The sequence below is a fragment of the Callithrix jacchus genome, chromosome 14 (assembly GCF_049354715.1).
Source record: "Callithrix jacchus isolate 240 chromosome 14, calJac240_pri, whole genome shotgun sequence".
In the NCBI taxonomy this organism is placed as follows: domain Eukaryota; kingdom Metazoa; phylum Chordata; class Mammalia; order Primates; family Cebidae; genus Callithrix; species Callithrix jacchus.
This window is the reverse complement of record NC_133515.1, coordinates 37,760,704-37,775,337: the sequence shown is the minus strand read 5'-3', so window position 1 is coordinate 37,775,337 and position 14,634 is coordinate 37,760,704. Positions and strand designations below refer to the sequence as shown.

General features: G+C 51.9%; 1 pseudogene across 1 annotated transcript; it reads left to right on the top strand.

Annotated features, from left to right (window-relative positions):
- LOC144579155 (putative POM121-like protein 1) lies at nt 1-12,447 on the top strand (annotated as a pseudogene). The gene is made up of 3 exons (XR_013526081.1): nt 1-6,814; nt 6,966-8,803; nt 9,042-12,447. The product of XR_013526081.1 is annotated as a putative POM121-like protein 1 (transcript).
- The last annotated feature ends 2,187 nt before the right edge of the window (nt 12,448-14,634 follow it).

The following is a 14,634-nucleotide window of genomic DNA, read 5'->3' as shown; positions in this document are numbered from 1 at the left end:
TCGCGGGAATCCTTTAAGGTCTCTCTTCCATTGCAGATCTGGTACTCGCGCCTGTCTTTGCACGCGCCCCACTTGCTCAGGTTTGAATGATGCATTTCCTGGCAACAGGAGAATGCTCCCTTCGTCAGCAGCAGACAAGAGGACGCTCAGAGCCCAGCTCTCAAGAGTTCAAGGATCTGAAAATACCCCACTGCTCCCAGGAACGGTTAACTGGGCACTCTGTGCCCTTTATCCCTGTCCTGGTCCCTTCCCGGGGCCGAGGACCCACCAGTAGGACTCAGTTGCCTTGAGCCTGCTGCTCGCATCCCTCACTTCACTTTGCTTGTGGGATCTCTCGGTTGCTCCTGCTCCTGGACAGAGTGGCAAGCCTTCCTACAAGTACCCAGACACTTGGAATCAGCCTGGTGTTGAAACAACTCCAAGGATTTCTGTATCTTACAAACCCTGTGTTCCGTCCAGTGATCCTGCCTTCAATTTGAGGCATAGGTACCGCAGCAAGCCAGGGCTGCGTGCTTGCTATACCAGAATATCCGGCAGCTCAGTGATTGCACAGATCTTAAGGACTCTCAGAGAGGCCCTGGAGCAGGTAATCGCCTTTTTGTGGCCCAGAACACCCAGCTCTACCCCACACTCCCATCCAGAGATCATGTCGAGGGCCCTCATGGAGAGTAGGGCAGGGATGCCTGAGCAGGACAAGGACCCCAGAGTCCAAGAGAAGCCCGATGATCAGAAAGAGGGCCCTGAGGGCACCAGGGATACATGGTCTGCATTTAGACTCCTGCGGGACACTGGAGGCCTCTCGCCCTTCGTACCCAGGCCTGGGCCCCTGCAGAGAGACCTTCATACCCAGAGATCAGAAATGCCATCTGACAAGAAATCCTAGCCCTCTGGGATGAGCTTCTTCCCCAAACGCAATGCCATCACCAGCTCCTAGACCTCCACGGGAGGCTTCCCGTGGCTAAAGAGGAGGAAGGGGCCAGCCTCATCCCACTGCCGGCTGCCCCTCACTTCTTCAAAGACAGTGAGTGAGGTCAGCCCTCAGACTGTCTCTCAGGGTCAGGCCCAGTGTGAAAAGGCAGAAGATTCAGCACCTGGGGAGAAACCGGCCCCCAGGAGTGGCTCCCCAACATCTCAGGCCTCTAGGCCTCATAGACGAAAGTTCCCTGTGCTGCCACGCAGGCGAGGGGAGCCTCTGATGCTGCCAACTCCCTTACAGCTGGGGTTCTGGGTCACTGCTGAAGACCTGGACCTGGAGAAAAAGGCCGAAATCATGTGCCTTAACAGCGCACTGCAGGGTGAGGAAAAGTCCCTCTGGGAGTGCAGAGCCTCACTGATTTCCCATGCTTTGTCTTCACTGGCAATAGGGACATCTTCTCTGCCTGCTGTCCCTAAAGCACTCAGCATGGATGCACAGCAGGAGAGACACAAGTCCCAAGACAGCCTGGACCCCTTAGCCCTCCAAGCATCTGCTGCAGGGTCCCCCTCTAGACCTCCTGTGTCTGGGAGGAAGCGCAGGTCAGCAGGCCCCCTGTTCTCCTCCTCAGACACCATTCCTGGCACCTCTGCACACTCCCGGGACTCAGCCCAGGCCTCATCTTCTTCTCCAACACAGCCAGCCCAGGGCACCACAGCACACTCAGCTGCAGGGGCTTCCTTACCCACCACTTCCACCTCGAGCCCCCACACCAAAAGAAAGCTGACCTGGGCTGCAGACCTGGCTGGGAGCCTTCCTGACCCATCTTCTGCCTCTCACACCACCACCCTGGCCAGACAGAGGTTCAGTGGTCCCACCTCACTATTGAAACTTCCCGTTACCGCTGCAGCCACCACCCAGCCCAAACCTGTGGTCCTTCATGGACAGCAGCAGGGAACCCGCACCTTGAAGTGGGTTCATCCATATTCCCATCCAGCTGCTTCAGCTGCAGCCCTGGCCTCATCTTCTGCTCCAACACAGCCAGCCCAGGGCACCACAGCACACTCAGCCGCACGGGTTTCCGTACCCACCACTTCCACCTCGAGCCAGGCTGGGACCCTTTCTAACCCATCTTCTGCCTCTCCCCGTGATGCACATGCTGCCTCCTCAGACTGTACACCTGCCAAAGTTAGGCGGCTCCACTAAACAAGGTCCAGAAGCATTTTCTCTAGGTTTCCTTCTAATATTTTTCTAGTTTCGTATCTTGCATTCAAGTCTCGGATCTATCTGGAGGTGATGTTTGTATACGGTGAGAGAAAAAAGGTCCAGTTTCATTCTTCTGCATGTGGCTATCCAGCCCTCCCAGTACCATTCACTGAAGAGGGTGTCCTTTCCCCAGTGTGTGTTTCTGTCAGCTGTGTCAAAGATCAATTGGCTGTAAATATGTGGCTGTCTTTCTGGGCTCTGTCATGTGTCCCATTGATGTATGTGTCTATTTTCCTGCTAGCATCATGCTGTTTTAGTTACCACGCACTTGTCGAAATTTTGTCATTCTAATTTGTAGTGAAACATGATGCCTCTAGTTTTTTTTCTATTTGCTGAGGAAGGCTTTGGCTCTTTGAGCTCTTTTTTGGTTCCATATGAATTGTATGATTTTCCGATTCTGTGAGTGATGACACTGGTATTTTGGCAGGGGTTGCATTGAATCTCTAGGCTGCTTTGGGCAGTACGGTCATTTTAATGCTACGAGTTTCTTCCATCCATGAGCATGGGATGATTGTCCATTTCTTTCTGTCTTATTAAAGTTTTTCATCAGTGTTTTGTAGTTTTTCTTGTAGAAATCTTCAAACTCCTTGTCAAATTTATTCTGTGGCATATCTTTTTTCATTTTGTTGCTACTGTAAATGGGATTGCCTTCTTAATTTCCTTCCCAACTAGACCATTATTGGTGTATGAAAATGCTGCTGATTTTGGTACATTGATTCTGTATCCTGCAATAACTGTATTTATTTATTGATCAACTCTAGGGGTTTTCTGGTGGAACCTTTACATGTTTCTAAATCCAAGATCATATCTTCATCAGATAAGGATAATTTGATGTCCTCTTTTCTAATGTGGATGCCTTTTATTTTTTCCTCTTGCCTGATTGTGTGATGTTGAATAGCAGTGGTGAGAATGGGCATCCTTGTGTTGTTCCTGTTTACAGAGGAATTGCTTTCAATGTTTCCTCATTATGTAGTAGGTTAGGCATGGCTTTGTCATAAACAGCTTTCATTATTTTCAGGTATGTTGGTTGTGTTTTTCTTTTTTAGATGAAGTCTTGCTCTTTTCACCCAGGCTGCAGTGCAATGGCGGGATCTCAGCTCACTGCAACCTCCGTCTCCCAGGTTCCAGCAATTCTCCTGCCTCAGAGTCCTGAGTAGCTGGGGTTACAGGTGCCCGCCACCATGCCTGGCTAATTTTTGTACTTTTAGTAGAGATGGGGTTTCACCATGTTGGCCAGGCTGCTCTTGAATTCCTGACATCAGGTGATCCACTCACCTCAGCCTCCCAAAGTTCTGGGATTACAGGTGTGAGCCACGTGCCCGGCCATTTTCAGGTATGTTTCTTTTATGCCTAGCGAGTTCGTTCCTTTTTCAAGACATGGCCTCACTCTGTCTTTCATGTTGGAGTGCAGCGGCAACATCAGAGCTACAGCTTTGAACTCCTGAGCTCCAGCCATCTCAGCCTCCTGAGTAGCTGGGACTCTGGGTGCATGTCACCAGAGCTGGGTAATTTTTATTTTTTTTTTTTTTGTAGAGATCTATGTTCCTCAGGTTGGTCTTGAACTGCTGATGTCAAGTGATCCTCCCAGCTCAGATTCCCAAAAGCACTGAGTTTACAGCATGAGGCAGCGCCTGGCCCAGAGTCACATGTTAACATCACCTTCTCACTGCTGGGCTCCGATTTTGGCAGTGACTGAAAACCCTAAGGGAGTGTTTCTGGTCAGGCCCTGCCCAGTCTGTGAACAGGGGGGAAATGGAAAGATGGCATGTGGATGGTTCTTTTGGAGAACTGGCCAGACAAGTGCTGAGATTCTGTTTCCTGGAATACAGGACCATGAGATGTCCAGTCCAGCTGCCTGGTCCAGGGCCCCTGGCACCATCTAGTTTGGGAGCTCACCCGGAAGCAACCTTGGTTGCCCAAAGCAGCTGATCTTCCTACCAATCTGGTCCCATTTGAGAGATGTAACTGGGCCCTCTCCTCCAGGAAACCATTCCTGTGCATGCCTGTCTTTGTCCTCACCTTGGCTGGCCTCTCTGTACCATGAGAACTTGGATTTGCAAGGCTCTGCCTGTCAGCTGAGCATCATGGAGCAGCTCTCTTCTGCTCCAGTGAGAATGCCCAGGCTCCTACACCCCTGCCTAGATCTGACACCATGCTCCCCTTCACCCACAGGTGACCTCCAACCCAATCCTGCTCACTGTCTTCTGGCAGCTGCTCTGAAAAGGGCATTTTGGCCTCAAGGGCTGAGCATGTCACTCCCTGTTTTCTGTTGATTTTTCCAGCGCTGTTTGGGACAGCCCATGCATTTGTCCATGTAAGGCAATCAGGGCTTTGTTTCAGGGGTGAGTATAAAAGTTCTTGTGAGATTTGTGTATGAAGTCTGCCTTCACTACCTGGATAGGACTAGCACGCTTCCACTGCATGACTCTGCAATCTTACTACATTTTTAAAAATTTTTTAATTTTATTTATTTTGAGACAGAGTCTGGCTCTGTCACCTAGGCTGAAGTGCAGTGGTGTGATCTTGGCTAACTGCAACCTCCGCCTCCTGGGTTCAAGTAATTCTCCTGTCTCAGGAAGCTGAGACTACAGGCGCATGCCACAACACCCAGCTAGTATTTATATTTTTGGTAGAGACGGGGTTTCCCCATATTGGCCAGGCAGATCTCGAACTCCTGACTTCAGGTGAACTACCTACCGGAGCCTCCCAAAGTGATAGATTACAGGCTTACATTTATTTATTTCTTATTTATTTGAGCTGGAGTGTTGAGCAGTCATTCTGGCTAAAGTGCAGTGGCCTAAACTTGGCTCACTGCACCTCTGCCTCCCAGGTTCAAGCAATTCTCCTGCCTCAGTGTAAACAGTACCTGGGTATAAAGGCAAGTGCCACCTCATCCTGCTAATTTTTGTATTTTTAGTAAAGACTAAATTTCACCATTTTGGTCAGGCTGGTCTCAAACCTGACTTCATTATCCGCCTGCCTCGGCCTCCCAAAGTGCTACATTTAAATTATGGGGTAGTTCACACCTGTAATTCCACCACTTTGGGATGCCAAGGAAGGCAGATCACCTGAGGTGAAGAGTTCAACACTACCCTGGTCAACATGCGGAAAGCCCGCCTCGCCTAAGAATACAAAAATTAGCCAGGCGTGGTGGTGTGAGCCTGTAGTCCCAGTTACTTGAAAGGCTGAGACAGGAGAATCACTTTAACCCGGGAGGCAGAGGTTGCACTGAGCCAAGATCATGCCACTGCACTCCAGCCTGGGTAACAGAGTGAGACGGTCTCAGAATAATAATAAAATACACGATGCCAGGACATCTCGGCCTGAGTGCTTGCATGAGCAGTCATGCCCAGGCAGGGCTGCTGGTCGAGGTCCGGTCCCATCTCATCCAGCAGAAAGGAAGGGAGCTTGCTGGGAGGCAGGGGGACAAGATCCCAGGATCTCAGCCTCTGCTCATGGATCAGCTCTGAGACCGCAAATGAGCTGGGGGTGCTCTGTGCACCTTGGTCTCCCCAGCTATCAAATAAAGGGATTAAATGAGGAAGTCTCTTTGAGGTGGAATGATCTCAGATTTGGGGCAGAAGTGAATGGTCCTGCTCCCTGGGCCATGACAGTGGCCTGGCCTTGGCTTGGACACAGACACAAGGAAAGGCTGGACTCAGCAGCCACACCAAACTCCAGACCAAGCAGAAATGCCCTAAGGCTGAGGGGCTCATGCCAGAGCGGAGGCTGCAGGTAAGAACCTGGGCCTGGGCTGTGTGTGGCAGGAGTCCTCCCTGTCCCAGGGACCAGCACAGCAATGGAGCACCAGCCACGTCATCCTGGCAGGATCTGTCCAGGACCCACCTGCAGGGGCAGAACAGCCTCTCCTAAGAGGCGATCGATCGTCTCGCTCCCGGAAAGCAACAGTGTTGCCCGCCCCAACCAGACTGCCTAACTCAGTGGAGTTACTGCTACTGCTCCAATGTCCTAATGCTGTCCAGCTGGCGCCTGCCTGTGCTCACCCACACCCTCCCCCCTTGCCAGGCCTGCCTTCTCTGTGGCCTGTGCATGGCCATCTTTGCCTGATTGAGCACTGAGGTCTCCCGGGCACCCAGCCCATCCCTGCACCTGCTGCTTTCAGCCCCACCGGCTCAGGGCTTCTACCCAGTGGCTCTGATGATAAAATCAACATGCACGCAAGTCATCTCAGAGAACTTTAATGAAAGTGTCGGCAGTTCTTTCCCTCACGGTGGTGTGTAGGTGGATGAGCTCCGTTGCAGCTGCTAAGACACCAGCCACTTGCCGAGAGAGAAAGTCAGGCTGCTTCAAACCCAGAGTCTGATGCAGAAAAGCATCACTTGTGGTTGGAAAGTCTAGCAGCCATGCCTCCCATAACCAGTGGGAGATCACACTGGCATCCAGGCCTTTGCCTGCATTGCAGGGGAGGAGCCGATTCCCCGTCCCGGAGAACCCTTTATTTCCCAACCCTTTCCAGTTTCAAGGTGGCAGATGCACATCATGAGAACAGAGGAGACCAAGACAAAGGCTGGATTTGGCTTTTCTAAGCTACATGTGTTCCCTTGCAGGGCTGGAGGGTTGCAGAGACAGACAGAGATGGCAGCCAGGACAGGGGAGCCCAGCAGGCCCAGAAAGGTACAGAGGGCAGAGGCTCCTGTTCTGTCCTCCCACCCACAAGGGCGACACTTCTTGCAAACAGTGGCTGTGTCCTCCCAGCAAGAAAAAAGCACAACTAAATCAACACTACACATCATGTGGCTTTGTTTTCTGCTCCCTGCCTCACCAGGTCCACAAGCAGAGAGGAGTGTGAGGTGCATGGCTCCAGTGTCAGACTCCCCAACATGCTGTGTGCTCAGCAGGATCTGCCCATGGACATCCAGGGAACACTCACCTTCCCCACCTTGGGAGAGGACGCTGGACAGAACTGCACTGGGTGTTGGTGTCATCCAGGACCCCACACACTTTCCTGAGTGTGATCCTGCTTCCCTCCTCTGGGCAGCTGCATCCTCTTCTCCTGCAGGATTTTCTGAAAACTCAGCTTTGGGTTTCATCTCCCTTCTCCTCTCTTCTTGCCCCAACCTCCTTTTTCTGAAAAAGTGAGGGAATTGTTTATGGGTTAATTTATTGAGAATAAGTGGTGGCCTCCAGGCTTCTGTTTTCTTTCAGCCTTGTGGTCATGCAGGGTTACAAAGGATGCCTGGGCTCCCACACAGGTGCTGGCAGAAGGGGCGGCAGGTGGTGCTGTGCCTCTGCCTGCTCAAGGAAGGAGGCCGTCCCCATGCCCCTCATCCCTAGGCCGGGCTTCTTCCTGACCTTCTGAATATCCTGTAGTCCAGAGACCTCAGAACCCACTCCTGAGAGAGCAGAGCCAGACACTTAGAGAAGACAAAATGGTGCCATTCTAGGATCTTATTAGGTATCTGAATCTGTTAGGAAAATAATTAGGAACTATGTATACAACTTAAAATATTCAAGTATTAAAAGGTTATTTGAATCAAAGTTTTAAAGCCTGCCATCAGCAAGCTTCTACCACTAAGAGGGGACTTTTACAGAAGGTGAGCAAGTGCCTTGAGTTGAGAGAAAAATGAAGCCACCTGTGCTGGGGACACTTGAGGCAGGGAGAGTGTGGGCAGAGGGAAGCCAGAGAAGTCCCGGCCTGTGGAAGCCAAACAGGAGAGCGTGAGCCAGGAGGGCCGTCAGGATCCGGGATGAGGTTGCTCTCCCTGGAGGAGGAATCCTAAAGTGCACAGCCTGGGACTCCCTCCCCTGGGGTCCAGTCCCCCAAAATTGCACAGGTCTCCTGGAGCTGCCTTCCAATAAGGACAAACAGCAAGAAAAGATCCATTTCTGCACAAAAGTCCTTCTGGAAAGAAGAAAAAAGAAAGCCGTGAATGGAGTCAAAACTACCCAGTGCTGACTTACCCTCTCAATTCTTTTCTAAATGGAGTGTGGTTTCCGAGTCAGGGAATGGAAGAGGCCCCTCCCACACAAGGGACAGGGCCATGACCCCAGAGGATGAAGCAGCAGCATTTATTCAAGATACAACAGTGAGGGGATCCCGTCACATTCCCGTCTCCAGAAGAAGAGATCCAGGAGAAATATAAGTTCCTAAAACCACTCCCTTCACTCTGTCCCCCAGGGCCTGGCCCAGACTCTGAGATACACTGGCTTGGGGTGCCTTCGGGTGGCCATGTGGAAAACCACAGTTTAGGGCCAGTCTGGGGCTCCCAGACCTGGCCAGGATGTCCCCAGGCCACCTGTCCTTCTGCTTTGTCTCACTGTCCCTTGGCAGATATCCTGATGCTTGGGGCTGGCCCAAGGACACCTCAGGAAGGTGTGGTTCCCAGTCTACAGTGGTCCAATTATCCAGAGGTTTCAGGGACATCTGTCTGCCTTCTGGAGATAGACAGGGGCCTTAAGACTTTGGTTGAGAACAGGATGCTCTGTCTCTTACTGTCGGGGGCAGGGATGGCCTCCAGCTGCAGGAAGTACAGCAGCACCTGGACCTGCCAGAAAGAGTGGGAAAGTGGAGAGAGGCTCAGAGGGTGCTCACAGCTGGTGATCTTTAGCCCCCAAGTCCAGCTCAGGTGCTGGGTCCTCTGCGGCTGCCACGAAGCCTTTACAGTGAGTAGGGAAGTGGGGGTGTGGATGTGGACAAGGCATGACTTGGGGGGGGTGGTTATTTTAGAGGTGCACAGGGCCTTGCTCTGTCACCCAGGCTGGAGTACAGTGGCTCCATTATGGATCACTGCAGCCTCTAACTGCTAGGCTCAAGCCATCCTCCTGTGTCAGCCTCCCCAGTAGCTAGGACTACAGGTGTGTGCCACAATGCCTGACTAATTTTTCTTTTTCTCTTTTCTAGAGAAGGGGTTTGCTGCATTGTCCAGACTGGTCTCAAACACCTGGGTTCAGTTATCCTGCCGCAGTCTCTCAAAGTGCTGGGATTACAAGCATGAGCCTCCATACCCAAACACTTGGGGCAGTTTTAAGCCCACAGTAATGTGCACCAGCAGGACCAAGAGGTGGCCTGGGCATCCCCAACACTCAACCATGCAGACCTAGGCAAGTTTCTCTCTCTGAATGTCAGGCGCCACCACAGACAATGCAAGTAGGAAGCTGGGCAGGGCAGGACTGGCGGTGTGGCAGGCAGAGGCCACCTCTGTCAGGTCGGGGTGGCATGGGCTGGTTGGAGCCTGTCTTCCCACACATAGGTCATGACCTCCAAGGACCAGCTGTCGGTCATGGTGATGGGCCACTGGGATTGGCAGAAAGCTTGCTTTCCTTCTCTGAGGCTGGAGCAGTGTGGGGCCAAAGACCATGGCAAGGTTGTGCAGGGACTTTTATCAACTGCCTTTTTCTTACCACCCTGTCAAGGACCGAAGCAGAGGGTGCTGTTTCTATGCCGCCACCAGGAAAGAGGCAGAGGGGCTGGGCCATGCTGGAGTCCTCTGGGAGGGAGCGACCTCGACCCTGGCTATGCTGCAAGCTGATTCCAGCCCTGGTACTTTTGGGTCTCAGCAGCCCAGGATGAGGGCTTAGCTCTGGGCTGGTGGGGAGGTCTCCTCCATGGTCAGGGAGTGAGGCAGTTGGGGGGTTCAAGTGAACTGCTGGCCATGGCCAAAGTTCTGAGCTCTTTATGAAGCCACAGTGTAGAGGGGGGAGCAGGGCAAAGAGGAGAGGCTGGGGTGGGGGTAGCAGAGTCCCCACTGCGCTGGTCCCCAGAGGCAGTGAGGAACTATAGATGGGTTGGGGGAAAAGGTCCTCGGTGCTGGGGGTCTGATGTGAGCAGAGGGGCACCCTGTGGCCTGGGTTTTTGCTGGGCAGCCATGAGAGAGCTGGGCTACCTTTTCAGGGGGTCCAGAAAGAAAAGGAAGGTGAGCAGGTTGGCCTCCAGCCTGGACAAGGGCAGGTTAAGCATGGAGTTCTCCTTTGCAGCGGGGTCTGAAATTACTGCAGAAGGCATTCAGTTACTCCTCATGGTCACAATGAGCTGGAGACCTCTCCCAAGGTGGTGACATGGAGCGGTGACCTGGGACACGTGTTTCTGAACAGCCCAGGCTTGTCATCATCCTCACTCCCACAGTGCTGGCCCCCAATAAGGACCCTGTGAAGGGTGCCAGTGTGGGGTATGAGCCACCTGAATCCCTTTTCTCTGCCTCACAGGGGTCAGCAGCGCCTGGAGAACAGCAGCAGGAGGTGGTGTGAGAGCAGTGGCTCATGGGCAGAGGTGCCCGTGGGAAACTACGGCTGCCACCCCCTCCCGAGGGCAGCCCAGAGTAGTGGAGGCTCAGCATGAAATGAAAAAGGGGAGTGAGGGACACAAGGAGGTGGGAGGTGGGTGGCCCCAGCCCCATAAACTAAGCAGAGACCCTCTCTTCACCCTAGACTCTGCAGGGGCACCTCAGGCTGGTAGGCCAGGTCCTCTGTGCATGGGCCCGGGAGGCAGACCTGCCCTAATGGTCATGCAGAGGATACAGGGCCACACACGCCAGTGCCCTGCTTAGACATCAGCCTCTAGGTTGACTTGGGGTCAGGCCAGGTTTGATCCTGTGCTTGACTGGGCCAGGACCCGTGGCTAGATCACCTGGGGACCCTCGTTCAGCCCTGGTCTGCTGGAAGGGGGAAGCAGACTTTAGGACCCCACAGCACAGCAGTGATGAGCATTTTATTCTCTTGGTCTCCTTGAGGAATAAGACAAGGAGTTCTCTGGGAACAGACAAGGGCTTACACAATGGCCTCGGTTGTGGCCCCTGCTTTCTGAGCTTGGTTAAAACACTGACCATGGCAGAAAGGACACAGCTTGGGTTCCCACACCTCACTTTCCACAGCCCATAATGGCAGCAGTGCACAGGGAGGAGACGCCTCCTATGACACCAAGCCCTCCAGTGCTCACCAATGCCCTCATCGAAGTTGGGTAGAACTTGTCAGTGAAGAGGGGCTCAGGCAGCTCACAGAAGCAGAGCTTCAGCTTGTCTGCGATGGCATGTATGTCCATCTCACTCATCATCATCGTCACGTCCCTATTATCTGGAAAGACCATGGAAGTGCTGCAGCCTCCTTGAGGATCCCAATGGGTCTCCCACCATCCCTGCCTTGGCTAAAGCACCATCCCTGTCATGCTGGCCACTGTGCGGGTCCCTCCCTGGCTTTGAGCAGCTCATCTTCCTCCTCCCAAGAGCTGTGCGTGTTTCTGTGTCTGTGTAGAGATGATGGAGGGGTGTGTGCATCCCCATATTTCTCCCTGCTTGGCCCAATGTGATGTCCAGGAGGAGGCCAGTGCGACAGGACTCAGAGTCTGCATGGGAATCGGGTGGTTCTGCCCTTTCATAGCAACCACCCCTGAACCAGTCTTCTGACAGCAGGAAGGCTGTGGGAGAATCCGATGGGTTTCAGTGTTTGAACCAGTGTCTTCCTTTGGATCCAGTTGGCCACTGAAGCTGACCTCCCCACCACAGGCCAGGTCCATCCTGGGCCTCCAGAGGGAACTGAAACTACCGCATGGCCCACCCAGGGGTGCTGGGCATTCTAGGGGTCCTGGTCTGGGTGGGTGGTGTGTGCCCCAAAGAAAGGTCACAGGCACAAAGTCCTGTTGCTTTGAAGTTGCTGGACAAGGACACTCTGGGTTCTCAGTGCCCTCCCCTGACATTTGGGGCAGGTCCAGGTCCTTAATACTCCATGAGGGGTGGTGAGATGGAGGTGGAGGTGGTGCAGCCTTAGCCTGGGCTGGGTCCCATCAGTGCCCTCTGCCCACCACATCCTCACACAGGGCAGTGGACAGAACACACTGAGACCCAGACTTCCTCACCTCATGTCCACCCTCAACGCAGGAAGGCCAAGGCCCCCCGGCAGCCCCAGGTCCACCCAGCAAGTGGCATGGGTGGGTAGGATGGTTCAAGAACTGGCTTCTACAGAAGCTCCTTCTGCAACCCTTTTCTTTCTTTTTAAAAAAGAATAGAACAGTAAATGAAGAAAAGACACAGTGAAGAATGTGATGTGACCCGGCCATGGAGCGCTGTGAGATCTCATTGTGGACATTCACACCCACACCTCCATCATGACACGATCTGGCTGATGACAAAGGCTGCCTTCAGTGCCTGGATGTCTGTGGCCACTCCAGACCCGCAGTAGATGCCCACCTTCATGCCATGATGCTTGATCTACTCCACACGTTGTTGCAAGATAAAGGGCACCTTGGCAGATTGTTCAGTTATTTCATATTTTTGTGTAGTTACCTATTTATTATAAAGTGCCTGTGTCAGCTTTGCAAAGCCTTCATGTTCATTTATACTGAAAGTTTTAAAATTCATTTGTTTGTTAAAAATAGATTGAGTGGCATTTTTAAATGCCTGTTTTTAAGCCTAGTAAAAGTATGTCTGAACTAACTTGGAAGTTTCTATTATAGGCCATAAATATTAAATGACAGAAATGCCATTTTATGGTAGGTTAGTTTTAATTAATTAATTATTTATTTTATTTTATTTTTTTGAGATGGAGTCTCACCCTGTCACCAGGCTGGAGTGCAATGGCGCAATCTTGGCTCGCTGCAACCTCCATCTCCTGAGTTCAAATGATTTCCCCTGCCTCAACCTCCTGAGTAGTTGGGACTACAGGTGCATGCCACGAAGCCTGGTTAATTTTTTGTATTTTAGTAGAGGTGGGGTTTCGCTGTGTTGATCAGGATGATCTTGATCTCCTGACCTCGTGACCCGCCTCGGCCTCCCAAAGTGCTGGGATTATAGGCATGAGCCACCACACCCAGCCTGGTAGGTTAGTTTTAAAGGTTCCTGACCTCCTTAGTATATAACTTAAAACAATATATTGGTGTCAGAAATGTGTAACATGGCATTTTTGATGGTTAGTTTCACGTTTAATTTGAGAATACTTAACCTTATAAAATCAAACTAGCAAATTACCTTAGTAGACAACACAGTTGAAACAGTTTTAATAAGAAATCTTACTGCAGTTTTATGTAAGAAGGAACTGGTATATTTAAAGCTGCATGTAAAATCTGAGTTTTAAGTTATTATGCTAGCCGTCTCTATTAGTTTTCTAGGAGTGCCATATCAAAGTACCACAGACTGGGGGGCATAAACAACAGAAATGTGTTCTCACAGTTCTGGAGGCTGGAAGTTCAAGACCAAGGTGTCATCAGGGTCAGTGCAGTGGCTCAGCTGAGAGCCACACAGGACAGGGAGCTTCCACCCCCGAGCCAAGGGAGGTGGTGAGTGAGAGTGCTACCCAACCCGGGAAACTATGCTCTTCTCATGGAACTCTGTAACCCACAGATCAGAAAATCCCACTAGTGAGCCCATACTGCTTGGGTCTAAAAAACCACAAAGTTGTGCAGATTCTCAACAGCCACCTGGCTAGAAATTGCCTAAGCCTGCTGAGTTCCTGAGGTGGGTGCAGGTTGGCTCCTTACTGTCTAAGCCTTCTGAGCTCCTTGGGGAAAGGGCAGCAGCCAACAGTGGGACGGCTAGCTGCCTAACACACTAAGCTCTCAGGGTGCGGGAAGGGTGGCAGCCATCTCTATAGTTCCAGTCTGTGCTTTTCCCTAGCTGGAGCCAGTGAGGCTGGAAGACTTCGTCCTAAAAGGTATTCCCCACAGCCCAACACATGGGCTGTGGCAGGCTGTAGCCAGAGTGCCTTTTCAGGTCTGACCCTGACCCATCCCTCCTCACTGGGTGGGGCCTCCCTGCAGGAACTCCAATAACTCCATCCAGGGGCTCAGGGACAGAACTCTAATAATCCTGGGCCTGAGTCCCTAGGGGGAGGAGTAGTTATCTTCTCCACAAACCAGCAGACTTAGTCTTTCCTCCTTTTAGTTCTGAGGAATCCAGGCAGCTCAGATGAGTGAGTTTCTCTCCACCGTGGCACACCCCCTCCACAAATGGGTCCTGCTCCCTGTGCCACCCAACTGGGTGAGACTCTGCAACAGAGGTTTTCAGACACCCTACACAGAAGCATTCCTACTGGCATCAGGTTGGTACCTTCGAGGTCAGACATCTCAGAGGAAGGAGGAGGCACCCATCTTTGCTGTTCTCCAGCCTCCTCAAGTGACATCACCAAGCTCAGGAGCGAACCAGATGAATAGGGCCTGAAGTGAACCCCCACAGCAGAACTACAAAACAGGGACCTGACCATTGAAAGAAAAGCAAACAGAAAGCAATGACAGCATCAACATGAAAAGTCCCCACAAAAATCTCATCCAAGGGTCAGAAGCCTTAAAGATTGAAACTAAAAAGGTCAGAGTGCCTCTTCTCCTCCAAATAATTACAACACCTCTCCAGCAAGGGTGCAGAACTAGACTTAGGATAAGATGGATGAATTGACAGAAGTAGGCTTCAGAAGGTGGGTAATAAACTCTGCTGAGCTAAAGAAGCATGTTGATGGAGCTGAAAAACACAGCACAAGAACTTTGTGAAGCAATACACAAGTATCAATAGCCAAATAGG